This window comes from Sus scrofa, chromosome Y (assembly GCF_054392235.1).
Source record: "Sus scrofa isolate SSC_HxYL_T2T_F1_AM1 chromosome Y, Sscrofa_HxYL_maternal_Yorkshire_Landrace_v2.0, whole genome shotgun sequence".
NCBI classification, from domain to species: domain Eukaryota; kingdom Metazoa; phylum Chordata; class Mammalia; order Artiodactyla; family Suidae; genus Sus; species Sus scrofa.
Genome location: NC_139402.1, coordinates 7500848 through 7527844, shown reverse-complemented (window position 1 = coordinate 7527844; position 26997 = coordinate 7500848). Strand labels below are relative to the sequence as shown.

Sequence of the window (26997 nt, the reverse complement as noted above, 5' to 3'; positions counted from 1 at the left end):
ACGACACAGGCAGGCGAGGGGTGGGAGTGGGGATGGAGGAACACAGGCGAAAAGGATCCCGCTGGGGGGATGAAAACGGGCTCATGGCGGGCGATGCTCACACGACGTGGAGGCTTAAGGAAAACCATGGAACGGGGCAAGTGGGTGGATTTAATAAGGCATAAAACGTGCTTCCAAAAGAGCAGTCAACATGCGTTACAGCATTTAAAGAAAAATAACAGACTGAAGGAAACATATATAGATATGAATAGAAATATGAATAAAAATGTATATAAGTTTAAAACAGTATATGTGGAGTTTAGAAGAATATAGATTAATTTAGAAGACGGGGGAGGGGAGGGAGTGGAAATGGATGGGGAGTTCGTACATGCAAACCGCGACACTGAGAATGGATATGCCATGAGGTCCTGCTGTCCAGCACAGGGAACTCTATCCAGTCTCTTGGGATAGACCAGGATGGAAGAGAATACGAGAAAGGGAATGGAGATATATATGGATGACGGGGTTCCACTGCTGTAGAGCCGAAATTGGCACAACATTGCAAATGAACCATACTCCCATTTAAAAAAAAAGAAATTTAGAAGAGAGACATTTATAGATCTGTATCTATCTGTGTATATATATCTTATATATATATACAATTAAATATATAAACATAAAATATAAATACACTATATATATATATATATTTATAAAATTGTGCCACTGTAAACTGAATCAGGTGCTTGGACCTTCACCTGTTTCATTCCTTTTCTCCCTGCTGTTGGCTGTGCACCCGAGGGCGTGACTGAAGTCTCTCCTGATGTGCCCGGTGGGATCAAGGCCACTTGGCAGGAGCTCCACCAGGGACTCTGGGAGGCAGCACCGCCACGAGGGAGAAGGAACATGGCCAGGAGAAGCTAAGGTCTCAGGACGGTCAACAGGGTGTGTGGGGAGACACATAAGAGAGAAAAGCAAACACAGTTTGACCCAAAAACTAAACTGTGTGCCAGGAGGGAGGGTGGGGAACAGCCTGGGCTGTGGTTCAGGGCCAAGTTCACCAGTGACCAGGCTCATGGAGGCTGTTGGGGACTCTGCAGCTGGTATGGGCCTGGTGGTTCAAAGATACATGGGGTTCTGGGGCAAGGACGCGACTCACTGCCCGCCCCCTTTTATTAGGGCTGCACCTGGGGCATATGGATGAATGGGGTCGAATTCCCAGGCTAGAGGTCGAATCAGAGTTGCAGCACCAGGCCTGCACCACAGCCACAGCAACGCAGAACCCGAGCCACCTCTGCGACCTACACCACAGCTCACGGCCACACCGGATCCTTAACCCACGGAGTGAGGCCAGAGATGGAGCAACAGCAGGAATGGCTGAACTTTACTTTTTCAAAAAACAACCATTAAGCCTTCTAGGATCCCGGGCAGGACATCTCACCTCAAACAGAGATCTGGACAAATGTCACACCCCCACTGTGGACACAAGCAGGACACAAGATCTGAACCCATCGGCCCAGCCCACGGAGGGCAGCCTCGGGTCCTAGGACCCTTCTGTGTAAGGACAGAAGACAGGACCACGCAGAGGACAGGGACTAATTTCAATCAACACGAGAACACGTCTTGTGTGAGGCCTGGCTGGACAGAGGGAAGGGGCAGGGCTGACCCTGTGGCTGGCTCATAGAGGAAGGATGTCTCGGGGTTCCCTGGAAGAAGGGAGACAGGGGTGGCCAGAGAGACCTCATTGAGTCCACCTGCTGAGAGGCAAGGGTGCTTGCAGGTCTCCTCACACCTTCAGAGGGCATGCCAGTCCCAAAACACCATTTCCGAGGGAGGTGAAGATAGTGCTGTGATGAGTAAGAGGAGATTGCCGCCTCCTGCCATGAGCTGTTCAATTATTTACTGCATTTCTCTTTCCTTTATCATCATCCAATGTAAATAAGTGATGCTAACACAAGCTAATGAGCATTCAGATTGGCCACTTTAGGTTTTTTTCTGGTTTCGTTTTGTCTTTTTAGGGCTGCACCTGCAGCATATGGAATTTCCCAGGCTAGGGCAAATTGGAGCTGCAGCTGCCGGCCTACGCCACAGCCACAGCAAGGCAGGATCACAGCCGATGACACCACAGCTCATGGCAACACTGGCTCCTTAACCCACCGAGTGAGGCCAGGGATCGAACTCGTGTCCTCATGGTTATTAGTTGGGTTCATTACCGCTGAGCCACAACAGGAACTCCCATTTTAGCTTTTCTATCAGTTTCTCCAAAAGTCTGTCTGTAACTAGGCCAGCAGATTCTTGGCATAATTTTTCTGAATCTTATTTAGGGTCCCAAGTCCTCCCACAAAAATAAAAAGGCATGCATCATAGGCAGGATTCTAAGATTAGTTCCGCAGTCCTGATCTCCTGGTACCTACACTTTATACGATTCTCTCCAGTACGTATTTGTGTGGCCCGGAGGCCGGGGGTGGGGTGGCACTGAGATGTGCTTCTAACCAGCAGGACGTGGAAAAAGCGAAGTGGTGTGACTGAGGTCCTTAATCAATTGACTTTGAGTGACTGACAGATTGGTGTGGGTGGGCCTGGCCTAATCAGGTGAGCCCTCAGAAACAGACTCCAAGCAGAAGATCTGCTCGCCTGCTGGGCTTGATGGAACAGGCACAGTGTGTGATATGCTCATATGGAGGGGTGGTCCCTCGACACTGAGGGCCCCCAGCCTACAACCACAAGAACCAGAGTTTCCCAACATCTTGAATCAGCTTGTAAGGGGATCCCAAGGTTCAGGTGAGCACACATGCCTTGGAAAGACCCTCACCAGATGAGGGAGCTCAGCCATGCATAGACCCTTGACCCACAGACTCTGAAACAATCAACGGGTGTCGTTCTAAGCCGCTAAATTTATAGTAATTTGCCATGTAGCTGTGGATAACTCCCACAGCACCCACTCTCAAAGGGACATAAAGTAGTAATAATTTAGCCAGAATGCAAAACCAATAATGCTCCAACACAGTGGTAGCCCCCATCAGCAGCCAGGGACAGAAGCACCTGATCGTGTCAATCACAGATTTTCTTCGTGTGTGCTTTTTTTAGGGCCAAACTTGTGGCATATGGCAGTTCCCAGGCTAGGAGCTGAATCGGTGCCGGTCTGCACCACAGCCACAGCAACACCAGATCTGAGCCGTACCTGCGACCTACACCACAGCTCACAGCAATGCCGGATCCTTAACCCCCTGAGTGAGGCCAGGAATCGAACATGCCTCCTTGTGGATATTAGTCGGATTCATTTCTGCTGCACCAGAACAGGAATGTCTCACCGATAATCTGCAACTTGTTTTTAAGGCAAGCAGTCCTGGTGCCTGCTACTCTTGCTTTGATTCGGTGGCGCTCCCATCTATGAAACGGAAAACTCCCTTCCTGGGTTGGAGTGAAGGGACGTGAGATGTCTGTGCCCTCCAACCAGAAAGTCTTTGAGTGTGCACCTGCCAACTGTACACACCTGTGACTACAGCCTCCCTGATGGGCAGATCTGTCATCCAGACTCGCACGCGGCTACAAGTTCCTGGAATCCCCACTTCATCCACTTCACTCCTACTGCCTCTGGTGATTCTGCCTCAGGACATGCACATTATGCGATATGACCCAGAATGTCCACAAAGGCAAATGACTTTCGACACCCTCTTAGATGAGTCATCCGTGGGATGGGTGACAGGGTAGTGGGGCAGAAAAACCCTTGGCTCCAACACTCTCTGTAGAAAACAGATTTATGTTTCCCACCTGTCAATCAGGACTCAGCCCTGGTACAGTACTGGCCTTGCCCAGGGCTTGGCCAGTCCTGCTACTTTGTCTTCCGGGGGACCCTGGGCACTGTCTGGAGACAAGTTTGGCTGTCACAGTTTGTGGGCGGTGCTCCTGGCATCCAGGAGGTAGAGGCCAGGGATGCAAAAGAATATCCCACAATGCACTAGACAGTCCCTGATCATTCACCAAAGAATGGTCCAGCCCCAGATATCACTCATGCCAAAGAATCCCACTCTAAGTCCACGATCTGTCTTACGAGAACTCTTTTGGTATGTCTGTTTTTGGCCACACCCTCAGCATGCAGATGTTCCCGGGCCAGGGATCGAACTCATGCCACAGCTGTGACCCAAGCTACAGCAGTGATGGACACCAGATCTTTAACCCACTGAGCCACCAGGGAACTCCTCTGTCTTACTAATTCTTAAATGCTTCTTCTAGACCAGTGGACGTCAACGAGGGGGTGACTTTGCAGTCCCTCCCCAACGCCCACCCCCCAGAGGCATTGGCAATGGCTGGAGTCATTCTGGTTGTCATACGGGGTGGGGGCTACTGGCATCTCCTGCACGGTCCCTGAGGATGCGACTAAACATCCTACCATGCACAAGACCCATCCCACAACAAAAAATTGGACAGCCCACATGTCAACCGTGCTCAGGCTGGGAAATCCTCACCCAGCATTTACTCACCAAACACCTATTTTCCCCTCTTCTCAACTAACCACAAATGGACTTGTTTTGTGTGTGTGTGTGTGTGTGTGTGTGTGTGTGTGTGTGTGTGTGTGTTTTACAGGCCCCCACCTGTGGCATATGGAAGTTCCCAGGTTAAGGGTCAAATTTGAGCGGAACCTGCAACCTACACCACAGCTCAAGGCAACACTTTATCCTTAACCCACTGAGCGAGGCCAGGGATGGACCCCACATCCTTAAGGATACTAGTCAGGTTTGTAAACCAGTGAGGCCCAATGGGGACTCCCTGGCCTTTTGGGTCTTTTTTTATTTTTTTGGTTTTTGAATCACATAGCTGATCTTTCCAAAGTCAAGACATGCCTTTTTGGTTTGTTATTCCCAGGCCACAGAATCGCAAGCTGGGCCCTCATGACCCCACATCGATTTGAGGAAGGGGTTCTTTTGCCTTTTAGGTGAAGGGGCTGGGGAGCAGGTGTCAATAACTGCTCATCACTGGTACAGCCATTTTGCCCAATGTTTCTGGCTGCATTTAGGCTTCTGAGTATTCCCGCATTATGGCAAAGCTTGGAGAGTGCAGAAAAGGAATGAGGTTTTTAAGCAGTGGAGGCAACCCACCTTGTGTCCAGACAGTGCCAGGGTCCCCCGGAAGACAAAGTCACAAGACTGGCCAAGCCCTGGGCGAGGCCAGTGCTGTACCAGGGCTGAGTCCTGATTGACAGGTGGGAAACATAAGTCTGTTTTCTACACAGAGTGTTGGAGCCAAGGGTTTTTCTGTCCCGCCACCTTGTCACCCATCCCACGGATGACTCATCTAAGAGGGTGTCGAAAGTCATTTGCCTTTGTGGGCATTCTGGGTCATATCGCATAATGTGCATGTCCTGAGGCAGAGTCACCAGAGGCAGCAGGACTGAAGTGGGGATTCCTGGGCAAAGTTTGGGACAGCCACCTCCAATGAAGCATATTAATGATTCTGCAGTGAAACACAACACTTGTATCCTGTCAAACAAAGACACACTCATTTCTAAATCAGTTTTACATTCCTTGGTTCAGAACTAGTGTCACTGCCAAAGAACCAGAAACTGGGCTTCCAAAGCTTTTTCTTTCTTTCTGGCTACGGACAAAGGGCTATGGATCTGTAATTGGAGAGAAGTATTTGGAGAAGTCAGGTGTTGGCCAAGCCCGCCTCTGCTGCAGAGTCGGATCTTGGCCAAGTCCCCTGAACTCTTGTAACCCCAGAGTTTCCTCATATGGACAGCAGTGCCAAGGAGGGACCCAGGAAAGACAGGCCCAGCGACTCAGGTCGGACAAGCCGGGGTACCTCCGGCAGACGAGAGGAGCTGCCAGGAAACCCGGGGGAAGAGCTGAGACAGGCTCTCTTCTGCCTCTGTCTCACCTCCAAGGGCCACCTCCTGTCTCCAGCTCAGCGAGTCTAAATAGGGGGTGCGCTGGCTCCCTAGGAGGCCATTGGCCATGTCTGCAGATAGCTGTGGACGGAGGTGCATCTAAGTGGGAGGTTCTGAACAGCCTGCGGTGCCCAGGATGGCCCCACATCATAGAAAGATAGGGCCCCAAACGTCAGTTATGCCAAGGCTGAGGAAGCCTGCTCTACCTCAGAGCTCAGCCTGGTGCATTTTATTTGTTGTTATTATTACTATTTTGGCCGTGCCCACATCATGCAGAAGTTCCTGGGCCAGGGATCAAATCCACACCTCAGCAGAGACCCAAGCCATAGCAGTGACAATGCCAGATCCTTAACCACTAGGCCACCAAGGAACGTCTACTATTTTTTAAATTTTACTTTAGTATAGTTGATCACAAAACTGTTCATTTCAGGTGTACGGTACAGTGATTCAGTACTTTTGCAGATTATATTCTGAAATAGGTTCTTACAAGATAATGGCTATACCTATACTTCCCTGTGCTAGACAGTACACTCTTTTTTTTTTTTTTTGGTCTTTTTAGGGCTGCACCCACAGCACATGGAGGTTCCCAGGTGAGAGGTCCAACTGGAGCTGCAGCTGCTGGCCACAGCCACAGCCACAGCCACACCAGATCCAAGCCATGTCTGTGACCTATGCCACAGCTCACAGCAGCACCAGATCCTTAACCCACTGAGCGAGGCCAGGGATTGAACCTGCATCCTCATGGATACTAGTCAGATTTGTTTCCTCTGAGCCACGATGGAAACTCCTATACTGTAAATTCTTGCTGCTTATCTATTTTATACAGAGTAGTGTGTGTATGTTCAGCTTATACCCCTAACTTATCCCTCCCTGCTTCGCCCTCCCTTTGGTAATGACTGGTTTATTTTCTACGTCTGTGAGACTATTTCTGTTTTATATATACATCCGTTTGCATTATTTCTTAGTCTACCTACAAGGGAGATCAGATAGTCTTTCTCTGACTTATTTCACGAAGCATAATAATCTCTAGGTCAATCCACATTTCGGCAAATGGCAGTATGTCATTCTTTTTATGGTTCATTCATTTTATTTTATTTCATTTTATTTTATTTTATTTTTGTCTTTTTGCTATTTCTTTGGGCCGCTCCCGCGGCATATGGAAGTTCCCAGGCTAGGGGTCCAATCAGAGCTGTAGCCCCCGGCCTACGCCAGAGCCACAGCAACGCGGGATCCGAGCCGCGTCTGCAACCTACACCACAGCTCACGGCAATGCCAGATCCTTAACCCACTGAACAAGGGCAGGGACCAAACCCGCAACCTCATAGTTCCTAGTCGGATTTGCTAACCACTGCACCACGATGGGAACTCCAGGTTCATTCATTTTATAGTTGGGTAATATTCTATTATGTGTGTGTGTGTTTGGTATGTATGTATATGTGTGTGTGTGTGCGTGTAAAATTAAGGAAATGTACATATATACACATACATGCATAAAACACATCTTCTTAATCCCATAATTAGTTTCTTGTTCTTTGTTTTTATTCTGTTGATCTTTTCTCTTATTCTGGCTGTGCCTGCAGCATGCAGAAGTTAGGCACTGAACCCACGTCCTAGCAGTGACTCCAGCCACAGCAGTGACAACAACGCTGGATCCCTAACTGCGAGGCCACCAGGGAACGGCATCCGACTGTCTGCTGATGGACACGTGGGTTGTTTCCATGTTTGACTATGGTAAACAGTGCCTTGTGCATTATAAATGCTGCTTCTAGGTCCTCAGTTGTCATCCAGAGCTGCAGGCACCCTGGACAACCACTGGAGACCTTTTTGGTTGTCGTAATTGGCAGGGGGGTTGATCAGAGCATCTAGTGGGTAGACCCTAAATATCTTCCAATGCCTGGGGCTGTCCCTACAGCAACAGACCTTCCACAACTGCAGCTGAGAAACCCTGGGAGAGACAAATTAACTGTCAGAGAGACCCCACCCTGCTCCCCATCTATCTGAGGACAAGACATCCCCCCGTCCTAGAACCCCTAAAAGGAACGCTGGACCCTGGACCCAGTGGATCTCACCGGTGGGCTTTCCATCAGGGCTGAAAGTCAAGCCAGTTGCCCAAGCTGAGCCCAGAACTGCGCCACGGCCTGAACTTCCTGCTCAGGATAAGCATTTCAACACCACCGACGCTGGCACCCGCACTGTTTACCCAGTTTCCGTCTTGGACAACCCTGGAGGTGAGACAGCACCTCTGCCTCGTCCTTGCTACCTCTTCTACTACCTGGATCCTGGGGCCATGAGGGAGGAGCTCCGGGACTCCTTGACTCCGTGAGTTTTACGGGATTAATGCGCAAACAGGGTGGGGAGTTAAATCAGAGGATGGGGCAAACAGCACAAGGCAGGTGGCCGCTGCTCTGGAGAACATGGTTTAGAGTTTTTACCCACAACCTTGTCATGCCTGTTCTATCAGCCTTTTCAGGGATGCCTGATTTTTATGGTTTACATGTTAAAGACAAAGAGAGGAAGTCTCTACCTTTTTTTTTTTTTTTCATGCACTGGAGCCTTTTACATTTCTGAGTCCCGATAGCATCAGTTGTTAGGCGCTAAGCTCACTGTACATGAAGATGGGGCAGCGGCTCCATTAGGAAAGAGGCAAGTCCCTATAGGACCAGGCCCAGCAACACGGGGTCGGGTATCACTGTGTTTAGTGCCCACGGCACATAACCACAAAATAGAGCACCCTTTCTGTAAAATAACTTTGCCCTTTGCAGAGACATCACCTTGGATCAGAAATGTTTTTAATCCCCCCTCTAACGCAACCGGCAAGGGTTAGCTCCACGGAGAGGGGTGACCTGGACCTGAAAAACGCTAATACCTAGATAAGCCATAAAGTTAGCAAGAACCGGGCATCTTTTTTTTTTTTTTTTTTTTTTTTTTTTTTTTTTTGGCCGCACCCACGGCATGCGGAAGTTCCTGGGCTAGGATTCGAACCTGTGCCACAGTAGTGACAACACTGGATCCTTAACCTGCTGAGTCAGCGAGGAACGCGCAAGAGGGGGGCATCTGAATTCATGCTGCTCATTCTCTCATAAGATAAACACGGACGGTTAGGCTGACAGGGCTTCCCTGCAGTTCTCAGCATGTATCTCTGGGGAAAAGAAAAATCACCTTTGGTGGGTGTGCAATAGGTAGCTCATGCGTGGTAGGCATTGCAAAGGAAACACCCCAGATGCTTGTTTTCTGCAACTGAAATACATTTGCAGAACAGAGAGGCTGATTTCTAAACCACAGGATCGTTCCCTGTTTAATCCGGCTCCTTTATAAAGAGGGTCTGCAGAGCCAAACTCTAGTGTTATAAACCGCGTCTGAAAACACAGCCAGTGTACCCACTAGGAACGGTGCCCCGGCCGATGCCAAGGACACATTCAGTGGTGGACCTCTCAGCTAGGCAGGAGATCTGGTTCTTTTTCATTTTTCAGGACACACATTCAAGTGGCTCGTGAGACTGACTTTGAATTTGTATATTGAAAAGGAAAAATGTGGAATTAAAAAAAAAGGTTTTAAAAAAGTGGAACAGCTATTAATTCCTTCTCAAATGTATGTGTTGGAAAAGCAATGGATAGGAAGCTTAGAACGACACCCATCTTTCACAGAATACATTTGATGACAAATACATCTTAATCTAACTCAGAAACAGTTGTACCTCACACTAGTGTGAATGGCCATCATTAAAAAGTCTACAAATAACAAATGCTGGAGAGGGTGTAGAGAAAAAGGAACCCTCCTACACTGTTGGTGGGAATGTAAATTGGTACAACCACTATGGAAACCAGTATGGAGGTTCCTCAGAAAACTAAATAGAGAACTACCATAGGATCCAGCAATCCCACTCCTGGACATCTATCCACACAAAACTTTCCTTGAAAAAGAAGCATGCACCCCTATGTTCTTTGCAGCACTATTCACAAAAGCCAAGACATGGAAACCACCTAAATGCCCATCGACAGATGAATGGATTAAGAAGATGTGGTGTATATACACAATGGAATACTATTCAGCCATAAAAAAGAATGACATAATGCCATTTACAGCAACATGAACAGAACGAGAGATTCTCATACTAAGTGAAGTGAGCCAAGGAAAGACAAATACCATATGATATCACTTCCTTGTGGAATGTAAAATAGGACACCAGTGGACGAATCTATGAAACAAACAGACTCGCAAATGTAGAGGACAGACTTGGAGTTGCCAAAGGGGTGGGGGGAGGAAGGATTGGGAGTTTGGGATTAGGAGGTGCACATCTTTACAGCTACAATCGACCAACAACAAGGACCTACTACACAGCACAGAGAGCTATTTTCCATATCCTATCCTAAACTGTCATGGGAAGGAAAATTTAAGAAGAGAATCCGGGGTTGCAACATTTTCATAAGGCTAAACGAACCCATTTTCTCTTCCAAGTCAAGCTACAGCACAAAACACACCTCTTTCCTCACTTCTCCTCGGATTTCTGGACTCAACATCTCCATTCATCTTTTTTTTTTTTCTTTTTTTAACCAATCTTGTGTTTTCAAAGGACCCCTTCATCCAGAAAGACAGACCATTTGGTCGTTACTTTCTTTTTCCCTATAAACCTCCTCGGTTTCGAGCAAACAAACAAATGATTACATATCAGATAACACTGCTGCAGGTGGCCTTACAGATTTTTTTTTCCCCCCAAAGGTAACTCTCCAGATAAAAATCGTTTGACCTTTCCTTCGTCCCACACCAGCGAGTTGAAAACTCTATCTCCCAGAGCGGACACTTCCCCTTCTTTAATGAACTCCTACCCTGCACGCTCTTTATTCCAGAAAAGGAACAGAAGAGGAGCCTGTCAAGGTCCTTTGAAGCTGTGCCTCTAAAGGCAACTATTCCCAGTAGCTGTTTTCTGCCGTCATTCGCCTCAAGAGCTTAGCAGCTGAGAAACAAAAAAAAATTAAGGCCACTCACCGGTCCTTATGGGGCTGTCAGACAGCTCTTCTGTGGGAGGCTCAGACCAGGTGCCTTGACCTCCAGTGACCTCACTCAGCACCCTTTCCAAGGACCAAACGGGACAGCATAGCAGCCCAGAGCTCCCGGCTTTGACTCGCCCTTGCACAGCCTGAGGAAGTTATAGCGACCTACCGACATCTCCGGCCGTAAAGTCATCACCCAATCACTGGCAAATCTCTCATGAAAAAGTTATTTAACGAAGTGCCTGCGTTTCTCCTCACACCCAAGTGCCTCATCTATCAATCAGAGGGGAGCTGGGCTTCCTGAACTGAGTAGTCACGCTGGGGGCGTGACACGTCCACCCCCTTGGGAATCCTTGCCAGGGACCTTTATTTCCCGGTAGGAAAGGCACCCAGAGGTGGGGGTGGGGGCGGGGCAACCATCCAGGTTGTACCCACAACGTTTCACGTGTGCACCTGAGTCAGCAAACTTCACGTGGGCAGGGCACACGTGCTGGTGGAAGAGAGGCTGCATGACGCCACGTGGGGGCCCATGCAGGAGACAACGGGGGGCTCAGGGGAGGGCGGGGCCCAGCCAGGGTTCGGTGCCTGACCTGCGGCCCAGAGGCCCTGCATTGCATGCAGCCCGGCCCTCAGCTGGCACCCCTGTGCTGGACACATAGCCCCGAGGAATGTATTCCCTGCCAATACCCGGGCCAAGGAATCCGCCAGGCCACCTCGAGCCTCGTGGGCGGACAGCACACAGCCTTTCTGGACCGAGGAAGTGAGTCTGCATGTTGGGGTCTGCTGACACAGCTGGGGGACATCTGGACCCCAGAAAACATCGTTTCCAGCATTTCTCTGCTGGGGTGTCCTCTCCCATCATTACGTCATCTGCATTCGGTAAAAAAAAAAAAAAAAAAAAAATTCTAATCCTCCGTCTTTGTTTTCATGATCCCATGTCTATAAATAAAACATGGCTTATTCTTAATTATTTTGTGTGCCTCTGGCTCTTGGCCGGCACTCCCATAAGGAAGACAGAATGGAGCTGGTGTTGTCACATCTCCCACTTGTAATGGCAAAAACCCAGACTGATAGTAAGGTGAAACCTGAAGAAAACAATCTAACCTGAAAAAGCACGACTCATGCAACGGCGACCTTTGGCCTCGGGGCGGGGGGGGGGGGGCTCTCTAAAACTTACTCCTTGCAGAGATGGTTCTAAATTCCATCGCTGTGATCAAAATTCCGGCATGGCCCGTGATGCGTCTGGTCACTGAAGGCTTTCAAGCTCACAAGGGGGTGTCCAGTGCAGTTCTGAGGCTTTGCACGTTTAATTCCAGGCAAAGGCAACTTCAGTTGGGGCGTGGCTTTGGTGGTCCCGGGAGGCGGAGCAGGAGGAAAGAGTTGAGCTCATTATCCCTCACCCAGCCTAAATCTGCTCCGTGGTCGGTCCTGGCCAGGAAAGTGCAGGCAAAAATCCAGCCAAAGGGCAAAGAGGTCCCCAATGGCTGGTCCTGTCCAGATATGGCTTCGGGCCACTGGACCTCCACTCTGAAGGGCATTCCTACAAGTCCACGGGGGCCAGTCCCGTTGGAGTCCTCCCTGTGGACAACGCCTTCTCTGCTGGAGCCACCTCTCCTCCCCCGGGAGCAGAGGTCCACATGGCTGTCAGGCCCCTCCCTGCTGGTTCCCAACGGTCCCTGAGGTCAGCTGGTCCTGCCACTCTGAGAGCCTCTGGAAGCCCGCCCTAGACCAGTGCAGCCCCTGCTTTGCTCACGCAGGCAGGTGTCAGCCCCTCACGCCCCGAGAGACACAAGATCAGATCCCAGCCTCTCCAGGGGGTCTTGTTGAAGAGTCCTCATGAGATGCAGTGAGAAGGATGCCCCACCCCCACTCCACGGGGACGGGCAGGACACCAAGGCTGAGAAGCCTCTTCGGGAGCCCCCCGCTCTCCTTCTTACCTGCCAGACCACCGAGCCCACCCCCTGCCTGCGCTGGAGGTTCCTCTAGGACTTTTATCTGTTTGAACCTCAGCCAACACCTTCGAGTTAATACTCTGCTAGCACACAGGTTCCCCAGAAGAATTTATCTTTGTAAGGCGAAAAGGATTTGGAGTCAGGCCCCCGGGCCAGCCCTGTGACCTCAGAGAAGCAGATAACCAGCCCAGGGCACTGGCTCCCTCTGGGATGCGTTCCAGGGAAGGACATGCAGAGCAGATAATGGACCAGGGCGCAGCGCCCAGAACGTAAACATGGACTCCTTTTCCACCTGTTTTCGAAGGCAAAAGTGAAAAGCCCGCCCTGGATGGAAGTACATTAAAATGCCATGCTTCACGGCCGGGAAAAGCAGGGGCTTTAAAGAAAGCGTGGAGGTGAAACTGCTGCAGGTGGAGCCCGGGTGCTGTCTGACCTCCCTCTCACCACGCCGACCACCTAAAACCCGGCCCGCCTTCTCACTCTGGGGAGGAAGACCCTGCTGGAGAGAGGGCTGCCGGAGAAGTCTGGGGTTCCCCAAGGATGCAGGCATGGTGGAGTCCGTCCAAGACGAGAGAGCAAAGACTCCTTTTCCAAGACGGCCTTAATGAGGGGAACCAGCATCTCCATGCAAATCAGGCCCCTGGGACCAGAGCACCAGCACGCATCTAAGAGGTTCCTCGCTTCAGCTGCAGGGGGCCTGGAGCCCCAGGACTCACTGTGCAACCCCCCCCATTATAATTGACAATCACCTTCGTATTGTCTTAGCTTGAGCAGTGCAGGATCTTTCTGGATGTATGAGGTCAGTTCTGCCTACACACAGGATGGTCTGTGCTATTTTCCAGCAAGCCCCTGCCACCTTGTGAAGCCCCCAAAGGCTAAGGAGCATCTACAGGATGCATAAACCACAGGATCCTACTGCACAGCCGGGGAGCTATGCTCAATACTCTGTGATAAACCATCAGGGGAAAGAAAATGAAAAAGAATATATACAGGGAGTTCCTGTTGCGGCACCGCGGAAACGAAGCCAACTAGTATCCCTGAGAACCAGGCTCTATCCCTGGCCGGGCTCAGTGGGTTAAAGATCTGGCATTGCCATGAGCTGCGGTGTAGGTCGCAGACGCAGCTCGGATCCTGCATTGCTGTGGCTGTGGCACAGGCCGGCAGCTGCAGCTCTGATTCAGCCCCTAGCCTGGGGACTTCTCTATGCCAGGGGTGCGGCCCCAAAAAGCAAAAAATAAATAAATAAATAAAAGAAATAAGAAAAACACATGTGTGTGTTTAACTGAATTTCTTTGCTGTGCCGCAGAAATTCACACGGCATTGTCATAATCACCTCTACTTCAATACAACTTTTAAAAATTAAAAATAAAGCCCAGAAATGCTAAACTACCGTAAGCACTCTCATACCTCTAGGCTTGAGACCCTCTGGGGAGATTAAAAGCAAGATTCTTGGGCAGCAAAGGGTGAAAAGGATGCAGGCTCCCTCCCCCGACCCCCAGAATCTGTTTGTCACACGTAACCTGGATGGCGGCTGATCACGGGGGCGAGATATAAAATTCCGCGTCGTTTCAGGGTGGGCTTATTTTTGCTTACTTGTGGTTTTTATTTTAATTATCATGCATTGCCTGTTCCTCATGAGCCAGCTAATCACGGCCTTGTCGTTGATATACTGCTTTTGGGGGCTTGAAGTTATGGCTTTATTATTAAACCCCAAATTGAGTCCTAGTAAATTACCTTCCTTTAAATGGCATTCTGGTTACTCCAGGAGGAGGGAGGCAAGGGAAATAATCGCCCCTGAAGTTCTTTCAGAGCAAATGGCCCTAGGAAATGGGGCTGAAATATATGCCTTTTAAATGTTATTCTTTAGACATTCATATTACGGCAACCAACAGACTGCTCGACTGCAATGTGGCCAGAAATACATTGGCTGTGCCTGTTTAATCCATCTAGTCCACTTAACCTATCATACAGCTCTGAAGCCTGTGCCATTTTATATATAAATGTATATACGTATATATATAGCAAACCTTTTTTTTTTTTTGCTTTTTAGGGCAGCACTCACAGCATATGGAGGATCTGGATCTAAGCTGTTTCTGGGACCTACACCACAGCTCACAGCAACGCCAGATCCTGAACCCACTGGGCGAGGCCAAGGATCGAACCTGCAACCTCATGGTTACTAGTCAGATTCATTTCCACAGTGCCACAAGGGGAACTCCTACACTGAGCTTTTATACAGAGAGGACTTACATCATTAGTTTCCTAAAGCCATACAAGCCACTACTTACTGATAACATATGATGTATGTACTTAGGTAAATTACATATGTTTATATTTTAGGCAATGACCATCCTCTTAAGTTTCTTAAACCCACACATGTGTATTATTTGTATATAATATGTAACATATAAGAATGTATGTCTAGGAGTTCCCGTCATGGCTCAGTGGTGAATGAATCCGACTAGGAACCATGAGGTTGCAGGTTCGATCCCTGGCTTCGCTCAGTGGGTTAAGGATCTGGCATTGCTGTGAGCTGTGGTGTAGGCTGCAGACATGGCTTGGATCCCACATTGCTGTGGCTCTGGTGTAGGCTGGTGGCTACAGCCCTGATTCGACCCCTAGCCCGGGAACCTCCATATGCTGCAGGAGTGGCCCCAGAAAAGGCAAAAAGACAAAAAAAAAAAAAAAAAGAATGCATGTCTAGGAGTTCCATGGTGGGACAGTGGTTAGGATTTGGTGCTTTCACCACCACAGCCACAGTTCAATCCCTGGGCTGGGAATTGAGAGCCCACATCAAGCCACTGCACGTCACAGCCAAGAATGTATGTCTTCGGTCTTTGTAAGTTAAGCATATTTAAATTTTATGTAAAGACATTTCAAGTTTTTAAAAATCACATCGCAGTTCGATTTTTTGCATACATAACATAAACCGTATGTGCATGTCTACAAATAATACACATACACACAGCTCTTCCTCTCATGATCCCTAAAACCTTCATGCTTTGAGGTTCTTCAGTTTCCCTTTGCTGTACCATTTACGATGTCAGTTTCCTCTTACTGTAACGTGCTGGGTATCACAATGCCTTGCTCACATTCTGAGTTCATACTGAATGATTGCTTCAGGACAGCTGGCGGATAGAGAGCTGAAGGGCCCCAGTGGACCCCAAGCCTACCCCAAGCTTGGTGTTTCCAAAAGCATGTTGGGGGTGGGAGGGTGTGTGGGGGCACAGCTCCGACGTAATGGGATATGAGCAGATATTGCTTTCCTGTTAAAGCGTGTGCGTGGTGTGTTTGGGAAATGCTAGGTTTAAAAAAGAAATGAGAAAAGCATCCTTGACCTCTGGTACAAAAGGTTTCAGGCAGACAGGTTGCCTGTGGATTTTGGAAGGATGGTGTTCGGGGCACTGCTTTGTCCAGGCTTGTGGCATCTTGGGGAGGGAGAGGCGGCAGCCAGCAGCCGGATTTCGGCTCCTCCAAACCGTTTGGTTCACCGTGGTGTGTTTGGTCAGGCCACACAAGAGTGAGGGAGGAGGTGAACAGCTGAAAACCTGCCTCTCCGGCCTGGCTGGCTGAAGAGCTGCTCAAATAAATAAGGTCACTGTTGGACAATGCTATTCTCGGTTTACATTCTCATGGCTTAGGAAAAAGATCCAATAAAAATGTTTCCTCTAGTTTATGTTTTAGATCTTTCTTTGTCCTTTTCTCTTACAGTTTTTTGCTGGTGATTTCCACAATAGATAGATAGATACAGATACATAGAGACAGATAGGGATATATAGAGACTGGGAGTTCCCATCGTGGCACAGTGAAAAGGACTCCGACTAGGAACCATGAGGTTGCGGGTTCGATCCCTGGCCTTGCTCAGTTGGGTGAAGGATCCAGCATTGCCATGAGCAGTGGGGTAGATCCCAGATGTGGCTCGGATCTGGCGTTGCTGTGGCTGTGGCGTAGGCTGACAGCTACAGCTCTGATTTGACCCCTAGCCTGGGAACCTCCATATGCTGCAGGTGTGGCCCTAAAAAGCAAAGCAAAACAAAATAAAACAAAACAAAACAGGAGTTCCCGTCGTGGCGCAGTGGTTAACGAATCCGACTAGGAACCATGAGGTTGCAGGTTCGGTCCCTGCCCTTGCTCAGTGGGTTAACGATCCGGCGTTGCTGTGAGCTGTGGTGTAGGTTGCAGACGCGGCTCGGATCCCGCGTTGCTGTGGCTCTGGCGTAGGCCGGTGACTACAGCTCCGATTCGACCCCTAGCCTGGGAACCTCCATATGCCGCGGGAGCGGCCCAAGAAATAGCAACAACAGCAACAACAACATCAACAACAACAACAGACAAAAAGACAAAAAGAGACAAAAAAAAAACAAAAAACAAAACAAAACAGGAGAAGAATATAAAAACAGACAGTTCCACCTGTAGGTCCTTTGCAGGAAGCAAGATGCAACCCTCCCTGTGCCTCCTCTGCTGTGTGACCTGGGACAACAGACTTTGCCTCTCTGGAGCTCCAGCTCCCCATTGATATAACAAGGATAATTACACCGACTGCATCTCTCATGGGGAGAATGAACTAAGCCATCCTTTCAAAAGATGAGCCGGAGCTCCCATCATGGCTCAGTGGTTAACGAATCTGACTAGGAACCATGAGGTTACGGGTTCCATCCCTGACCTCGCTCAGTGGATTCATGATCCGGCATTGCAGTGAGCTGTGCTGTAAGTCACAGACGCGGCTGGGATCTGGCATTGCTGTGGCTCTGTGGTAGGCCAGTGGCTACAGCTCCGATTAGACCCCTAGCCTGGGAACCTCCACATGCTGCAGGTGCGGCCCTAGAAAAGACAAAAAGACAAAAACAAAAAACAAAACCCCCAAAAAACCAAAAGAGGTGAGCCTGCTCCAGCTGCAGTGCTTTGAAAGCTAGTGGCCATCAGCCCCGTTGTGGGGAAACAAAAAGCCACTTTGCAGCATGAACTAACTCCCTATCCTCTGTGGGGGGCGGGAAGGGTGTCTCCATTCCTGCCTTGAGCAGATGTTTCTGAGACCCCACGTGCAGATAAGAAGCCACGTGCCTCCACGCCTTTCCCTTGAGCCAGTGGGCGGAGTCACGTGAAGGATCACCTGCGCGGGGTGAGGCTGCGCATAGACTCCGCCCCCCCCCCCCCCCCCCCGCCCCCGGGACTGAGATGCGGCCCCGGGACCGAGATGCTGTGCGCAGCACGGCGCAGCCCTCCTGCGCAAGTCCCGGAAAGAGAAGAAAGGCACGTAGACGCCGACAACCCAAGGCACATTCTCTGTGGGTCCCACCACCCCTGACAGGTCCTGGACAAGAGGATCTATGCCAGAGGACTTAGCCAGAGCAGAAATCAGGAGGGGAAGAAGAGAGGGAGGCAGGGAAGGAGTGGGGTGGGGGGGGGCAGGAGAATTCATTATGCAATGACCAGTCCTAGCAGGCTGGGGGTGGGGCGGGGGGGGGAAGGGCGCATGCGCTTTGAGCCCCTCCCTCGGGCATCCAGGGACACACGCGGTTGCGCAAAGGGCCCGAGTGGGAATTCTGAACGCACTAGTGTTCCACCAGGCCCCTCAACTCCCCCCATGTCTTGAGTGTTTCGCCACTGTACCTACACGCAACCTTACACAGTGCTGTGTCCTGAGGTGCCAACTTATTGGCATCACCAATCCTGTTCTTCCTCAGCTGTGCACGTTATACAGCTCACGCCCGAGTCTCATCATGAACCCAAACCTGCATTTTAAGGCTTTTGTAGGACTTTCTTGAGGCCCTCTGTCCATTTCTTGAAGGTTGGTTTAAAAAGTGAGATAATGGGGAGTGTGGCTCCCATTGTGGCTCAGTGGTTAGGAATCCGTGTAGTATCCATGAGACGCAGGTTTGAACTCTGGCCTCACTCAGTGGGTTAAGGATCTGGCGTTGCCATGAGCTGTGGTGTGGGCCACAGACCCGGATCGCATCTAGGGGTGCTGTGGCTGTGGTGTAGGCTGGCTGCTGCAGCTCTGATTCATCCCCTAGCCTGGGAATGTCCATGTGCTGCAGGTGCAACCCTAAAAAGCAAAAAAATAAAAATGAAAAAATGAAAAGTGAGATAATAAAAGCGGTACTTATATATTACACATCAACCATACCTTAATAAAAAAATATACATCAAAGTTCTAAATGCACTTCATGCTAATGTGTAACTGCATCTTGCTGAAATCAAATAAGACAATCACGGGCACAGATGTCTGCCACACTCTTCACCTCAAAGACGCGGGGAGCACCTCCCATGACACAGGACCGACCCCCAGAGAGATCACTTGCCAGGGTCCACAGAGCCAGTAAGTGCTAGTAAGGCTTAGTTCCTACATTTTACCTAAGAATCATCATACGTAGAGGTTCTCCTGTGCCCACACATCACAAGCCAGCACCTTTCACACCCCAGCAGGGGGTCCGTGGCCCAGACCCCGTGGCCAGGACCTGGGTGAAATGCAGATGCTGATTCAATGCAGGAGGACAGAGTGGGGCAAGGGCCCAGGTGGTCTGATGCTGCTGGTCCCCTGTCAACCCCCCCGCGAGGAGTAAACGGGTCCTCCCCTGAAGCCAGGTCCTCCAGGGTAAAGGGGATGCAAATAGGGACAAGCCGCCTGCAAACCGACCCGGGGCTGCAAGTGCAGCCATCTGCATCAGGCCCCCCTTCCAGAGCTCCCTGGCCTGGGCTGTGTGGGGGGAAACAGGTGGCAGGAGGGAACCACAACCTGGGGGGGGCCCCTCTCCCACTCCAGCTGCCTAGGGGAGCCAGAGCTTTCTGTTTCCCAGCATCATCAGAGAAGATCTCCACTCTCGGATCCATCCTGACCCTGAATGCAACACAGAAGATATAAAAGCCTGTCTCCCTGGGCTGGCGTGAGAGTCAAGGTTTGCAAGCCCCCCCGCCCCCCCAATGACTTTAGCAGAGTACAACCTACAGGCATCTGCCTGCGGTCGGCCCCAGAGGGCACCTGTCCCCTGCCCCACCTACCACCATCCAAGGACACTAGGCTGGACCCACACCTTGTAGATGGATGCTGGGTGGGGCCTGTACCTCAAGGACATGAAGGGAAGGACAGGGCAGACGCAGGTCATAGCACGTGACCTCAGCAGAGCCACAACCAGAGACAAAGACCCTTCTCCGAGGAGCTGAGTGACCTCGGCAAGTTCCTGTGCTCTTACGCATCTGGGATCTCGGACGAAAGGGTTAATTAGCAGGACACGTAGCTGTGTTTTACAAGCACGGAAGGGCACACAGTCTAAGCAGCAAGGAGCCTGCTTTTGCCAGGAAGATGTAGAAATGAACCGGTGAAAGGGTTTAACTCTACAGGGAGTATGTTCTTTTATTTGTTTACTTATTTATATTTTTATATTTTATAAATATAAAATATAAATATTTTATATTTATTTAAATATTATATCTTTTGCTTTTTAGGGCCGCACCCACAGCATATGGAAGTTCCCAGGCTTGGGGTCGAATGGGAGCTCCAGCTACCATCCTATGCCACAGCCACAGCAGCGCGGGATCCGAACCTCATCTGCGACCAACACAGCAGCTCACCACAACACGGGATCCTTAAGCCACTGAGCGAGGCCAGGGATTAAACCCACGTCCTCATGGATCTTAGTCTCACTGTGTTACCGCTGAGCCACAATGGGAACGCGTGTGTGTGTGTGTGTGTGTGTGTGTGTGTGTGTGTGTGTGTGTGTGTGTTTTAATCCTTCTTGAATCCAAGCGCTTCTAGTGGGGTTGTGAATTCTTGGGCGTCAAGGGACACTGGAAAAGTGACTGCATATACAGGACAGAAGCTCTGAGTATTTCCCCTGCTTTCCTCTTTCACTTGGCTATTGGAGTGACATCTATACACAGAATTCCATGTGCATGTGTGTACATGTAGGCAGACAGACATATAGATAGATAATAAAAATGATAAAGATGATAGGGATAGAAATAAAGATAGATGACAGAGAAAGGCAGACACAGATAGATGTAGAGACAGGAGGTGGTACTTGCCTCTAGTTGGGGGAGACGGCGGGGGTGGGGGTGGGGGGCGCTGCTAAACATCCCACAACACACAGCACTCTCCCTACACAGAGTGACTGTTAGTTTGCCAGCGCTGCCATAACAAAGGACCTTAGGCTAATGGCTTAAGCAACAGAAACTTACTCCCTCCCAGCGAGGGAGGTGGGACATCCAAGATCCAGGTGTCTGCACGGTGGGGTCTCCTGAAGCCTCTCTCCTTTCTTTTTTTAATTACAAGAAATTAAAAAAAAAAAATTTGGCTGCATTCATGGCGTGCAGAAATTCTGGGGCCAGGGATCAAACCTGTGCCACGGTAGTGACCTGAGCCATAGCAGTGACAACACGGGATCTTCAACCCACGGAGCCACCACGGAATTCCCTGAGGCCTCTCTCCTGGGCATACGGACAGCCGTCTGTCTCCTCCCCGTGCCCTCACGTGGTTCTTCCTGTGTGTGTCTGTCTGTGTCCCGATCTCCTCTTCTTCTAAGGACCCCAGTCCTGTGGCCTCAGGACCCACCCTAGTGACCTCATTGTACCTCTGTCCCCTCTTTAAAGACCCCGTCTCCAAATACAGCCCTGTTCTGAGGTCCTGGAAACTGCCTAGGACTTTGACATTGAATGGTGGAGGACACACTTCAACCCTTAACAACCCTCCTGCCCCAAATATAACCAGGGCCGAGGGGAAAACCCTGAGGGGTTCTGTAGGTTCTAAAGCTTCAATTCAGTTCTACTTTCTTCCCGTCCATTCCTATCTGCTAAGTCCCGTCGGGGGGTGTCACCTGCAAAGGCTCCTAGACCAGCCTGCTGTTCCGCCCTAAAGCCCACATGGGACACCCTGTCTGAGAGGGAACATCAGTTCTCAGAGACCATGACCCCAGAACTCTGCAGGATAACCTACCTTTCCAGTCCTGAAGGGCACATCTAGAGGGCTATTTACAAGGCCATCTGCTTCCATCACTGTCCCTGACCCCACAGTGCCCCTGCTTTAAATGCCAGGGGCAGTGGATCCATGCCTGTTACCCTTTCTCTTCCTTACTGAGACTGTGGGCTCCATCATATTCTAACTGCACCTTAGGACAGGTGGCAGCTGAGCAAGACTGGCAAAGGGTTCCCCTGAGCCTGTGGGGGAAAGCTCCCCAGGATGCAAGGCTTTTAGTGCAAAACTGGTAAAGCTGTGGACATACCAGGGTGACCCAGTCTCTCTGTGTAGGGCAGATGTTACGTCAAGGGCGTGGGTTATCAATTTTTTAAAGAACCGAATGGAGAAAGAAAAGATAGCATTCTAGGATGCCCTGAATGTTTGCATCCTCCTAAAATACACGGGTTGAAGCCTAACCCCAGGGAGATGGCATTTGGAGGTGGGGTCTTGGGGATTACGTTTCTGAGTTCTCCTACACCAAGAAGCAATTCTCTGACTCCAGCTGGGTGTCCTGCAGTTCCAGTCAACTCTGACCTATCTGCCCTGAGAGCGTGTGAGACCCCACAGGGTGAGGGCTTCCATCCCACCAGACTGCCCGCCACCCACCACCCCACCACCTTCAGACATCAATCAAAAATCCTGGGCGTCGCCTGTGCTCCTGACCCACCAGTTTTAGACTGGAGCTTCCTCCAATCCCTTCCTTGGGTTTGATTAATTGGCTAGAGTGGCTCAGAGAGCTCGGGAAAACAGCCTACTTACTGTTTACAGGTTGATTATAGAAAGGATATGACTCCAAGGCAGCCAGAGGGAAGAGATGCAGAGGGCAAGGCCTCGAAGCTTCCACGCCCTTTCCAGAACATTAGCTTCTCAGCACCTCCACCTGTTCACCAACCCAGCAGCTCCATACCTTGTGTTTTGGGGGTTTTATGGAGGCTTCATTCCAGGGGCATATGGATTATATCATTGGTCACGGGTGATGGATTCAACCTCCAGCCTTCTCCTTTCCTGGAGGATGGGCGCAGACTGGAACCTTCTAACCCTCTGGTTCCCCTGGCAGCCCGTCCCAACAGTGGAGTGCATTGCAAAAATCACCATAACAAAAGGCGTCTTAATCTCTTTCACCACTTAGGAAATTCCAAGGGTTTTAGGCGCTGCCTGAAACAACAAGGACCAAATATGCATTTCTTACAACTCCCAGGGAAGTCATTAGGTTTAGAGGAGGTCGGAGGGGGAGTCCCCCTATGATGGGATTGGTGCCCCTATAAGAATAGACACCAGACCTCCACCCCCACCTCCCCACCCCACGCGAGGACACAGAGAGCAGGCAGGTGTCCAAGAGCCAAGAAGCAGGCTTTCTTCAGGAACTGAAATCCGCCAGCACTGCGATCTGGGACCTCCAGCCTCCAGAACCGTGAGCGGTAAATGTCTATTTTGTTAGAGCAGCCTAAGGAGACTAATACAGTCTCCTGGTGAGTGTCTCCCATCTGCAAGGTCCAAAACCAATTATGAATCTCCGAAATTGACAGATCACTACCCTCAGAACTTACTGAAGAGGTCCTGCCTGCTTATGTTTTTATGACTGCATGCTGTTTAGTTTCATCTTATTCAATAGAAAGATATACATATAGACACTATGTATACGCATGCATATACCTACACCTTATGGGTGGATGGACATATATATATATATATATGGACACATATATGCTTTATGTGTATGTATAACCATCTGTATGTAAGGCATACAAGTAATACGTACTATACATGAAGGTTACATCATATATATGGATACACAGTATCAAAGTTCTACCCAAGACAGCAGTACTTCGGCACCTGCCCTCTATCCCCTGCACCATAAGGTTTCAAACTGTTCCCAAGTGACCTCTCCAGCTGCAGGACCAGTGAGCATGGAATGCCTGCAACCCCAGAAAGCATCCTGGCATCTCCCAGCTCACTGCCAACTCTCGCTGGTTCTGCCAGCATCCCTAAATGTTCCTCAGGTCTGCAATCAACACAGCCCAGCTTTCAGACCCAGCCTGGGCAGCTGTGGGGCTTGGCACATGTAACCTGCAGGACCAGCATCACCCACTCACCTCCATGCTTCCGGGACCAGGTTAGACGGAGTCAGGAAAGGAAGTGAGGGCTGCAGAGGGTAAACTGCAGGGCCGGGAAAGGTTCCAAAGATAATTTTGGCTCCCTGAAGCTTTCCAAACACAACACACAAAGCAAACACAGAGATGGAAGACCCAAGATAGCAACAGGAGTAAGTTGAAATCAGTTAGGACTGTAGAGATAGTGGCGTGAGCACACACACACACACACACACACACCCCTACACACACATTACAATAAATGGCAAGTGTAAGTTTATACATTGTGTGGGAAAAGGTCATCTTTTTATTTGTGCCATCGGTAGTCAATTTTTTTTTTCTTTTTTTCATTTTTGGGTCCACAACTGCGGTATATGGAAGTTCCCAGGCTAGGGGTCAAATAGGAGCTGCAGCTGCTGGCCTGCACCACAACCGCAGAAATACCAGATCTGAACTGTGTCTGTGACCTACACCACAGCTCCTGGCAACACCAGATTCTTTATCCACTGAGCAAAGCCAGGGATCAAACCCACGTCCTCATGGACACTAGCCAGGGTTCGTTTCATTACCACTGAGCCACGATGGGAATTCTGTGAATGTGCTTTTGACACCATGCGAGTACAGTTTACTGGATCATCTCTGTCTACATTTTTTTTCTTTTTTGCTATTTCTTGGGCCGCTCCTGCGGCATATGGAGGTTCCCAGGCTAGGGGTCTAATCGGAGCTGTGGCTGCCAGCCTACGCCAGAGCCACAGCAATGCAGGATCCGAGCCGCGTCTGCAACCTACACCACAGCTCATGGCAACGCCGGATCCTTAACCCACTGAGCAAGGGCAGGGACCGAACCCGCCACCTCATGGTTCCTAGTCGGATTCGTTAGCCACTGCGCCACAACGGGAACTCCTCTGTCTACATTTTAAAGTGGTCAGGAAAAGTAAGCCATTGTCCCACCAGGAAAACACACCTTTGCAAAAATCAAGTGTGATCCGTGGAAGAAATTCCATCATCCCTGTGCAAGGGAGGTTTCTGAAGAGTATGGAAAATAAGACTTAAAAAAACATGATTGGAGCCATGTTTTCATGTCTCATGGGTGAAGTTCCCCATTGCATTTCTTCTGCACCTGCCATGCGGTTTTGCCAGTTCAGCCACGGTGAAGGGGATCACGCTGTCAGCACCTCGGTTCCTGTACGTAGACAAACTGCCTTCTTTGTCCAGGAATGCCCAGTGGCCAAAACAGGGCAAGGGGGACCCTCTCCAGGTATCTCTGTCCCAGGACGTCTGACGTCTTCATCACCTGCGTCTATGTTATTTGTTTATTTTTGCAGCAAATCTTGAGGAAGCTTCAAAACTCAGGCAATTCCCGAAGCTCCTTCTAAGGAGCTGAGTCTCCTTGACCCAGAGATCGCCAATAGCTTCTGCATCCGTCCTGCAGGTTCAAATTCTTAGCCCAGGCATGGGAGCTTTTTTTTCCCTTATAAAAACATTCCTTTTATTTAAAGAATCATCAGAAGTTCCTGCTGTGGCACAGCCACTTAAAGATCTGGCCTTGTCTCTGGTGTGGGTTCGACCCCGGCCCAGGGAATTTCCATATGTCGTGGGGACGGCCGAAAAAGAAAAAAAAAGAATTAAGAGATGCAGTACTGTCATAATGTTATAATGCAGTACTGTTATAATATTTTTCTCAAAATAACTCTCTCCTTTGTGTGTCTATTTGCTTCCAAGGATGGCAAGCACATTTTTTTCCCAAATCTGGTAAAAAAAGAAATCAGAGCAAGCAAAGACAGATGAGCCATACAAAAAAAAAGGAGCGATGCATTTTAGAAAATCTCTCTCTCTTTTTTTTTTTTTTTTTTTTTTGCTTTTTAGGGCTGCACGCATGGCAATTATGGAATTTCCCAGGCTAGGGGTCGAATCAGAGCTGCAGCTGCCAGCCTACACCACAGCCACAGCAACTCAGGATCCAAGCCACATCTGTGAACTACACCACAGCTCACAGCAACACCGGATCCTTAACCCACTGATTGAGGCTAGGGATCGAGCCTGTGTCCTTATGCATGCTAGTCAGATTTATTTCCATTGAACCCCAAGGGGAACTCCCGAGGAGCAAGAATTCTAAAGGTTCTGGTAGGTGAGCAAGGGCATGCAGCAGGTGCCCAATATCTGTGGAATACATCTGTTACCAGCTGCATTGTGTCTCCCTCAAAAAAGAATTAAGTTGGAGTCCTAACCCCCAGGACCTCAGCGTGTGACCTTACTTGAAGATATGACCTTTAGATATGTAATTAACTTAGAATGTGGTCATGCTGGGTGGCCATCCTCTGTGACTGGTCTCCTTATAAAAAGGGGATTTTTTTTTTTTTTTTAATCTGTTTAGGGCTGCACTCGCAGCATATGGAGGTTGCCAGGCTAGGGGTTGAATCAGAGCTGTAGCTGCCAGCCTACACCACAGCCACAGCAATGCAGGATCTTAGCCGTGTCTGTGACTTACACCACAGCTCATGGCAATGTCGGATTCTTAACCCACTGAGCAAGGCCAGGGATGGAACCTGCGACCTCATGGATGCTAGTCAGATTTGTTCCCGCTGAGCCATGATGGGACCTCCATAAAAGGGGGAAATTTGGACGCAGAAACAGATGCATAGAGAGAGGATGAGATGGGAAGACAGAGGGGGAGGACAGCTATGTACAAGCCGAGGAGAGAATATTCTGGAAGCCATCCTTTCCTCCCAGGTCCCAGAAAGCATTCACACTGCTGACACCCTGATCTCAGACTTTGGCCTCCAGAAGCGGGAGACCACATTCCTGGTGGAGTCTACCCAGGGTGTGGTACTGTGATACAGTCACCTATCAGGTAGGGTTGATGAACTGCCTTGTCTGTCTTCAAACCTGGGAAGGTCTCTTACAGCTGCAGCTCTACAAAGACATAACCAATTAACTGAGCATATGTTGTCCTATTCGGCAGTTCTGAGAATTTGACACATCCTGCGTCATTTAACACCCCATTTTAAGCAGGAGGAATCACAGGCACAGAGGTTTACTGCTTATTGTTGCTACACCTGCTGAACCCAGGTGTCTCCCAGGGTGGCTTACGCACTTCCGCAGAAATACAACCCTCACATTTTAAAGTCTCTGGAGCGTTCTTATTTCTGCTTCT

General features: G+C 49.6%; 1 protein-coding gene across 4 annotated transcripts in view; it reads right to left on the bottom strand.

The window, feature by feature from the left end:
- Window positions 1–26997, bottom strand: part of STS (steroid sulfatase) — a 209823-nt gene that overhangs the window by 180977 nt on the left and 1849 nt on the right. The window contains exon 1 of one of the 4 annotated variants that reach the window (XM_085008987.1): window positions 12029–12143. The exons of 2 other annotated variants lie outside the window; for them this stretch is intronic. The gene's annotated coding sequence lies outside the window, so the exon portion shown is untranslated. Of the gene's footprint in view, window positions 1–10846; window positions 11249–12028; window positions 12144–26997 lie in introns of those variants that run through there. One more of the 4 variants, XM_085008993.1, reaches the window with a different exon arrangement.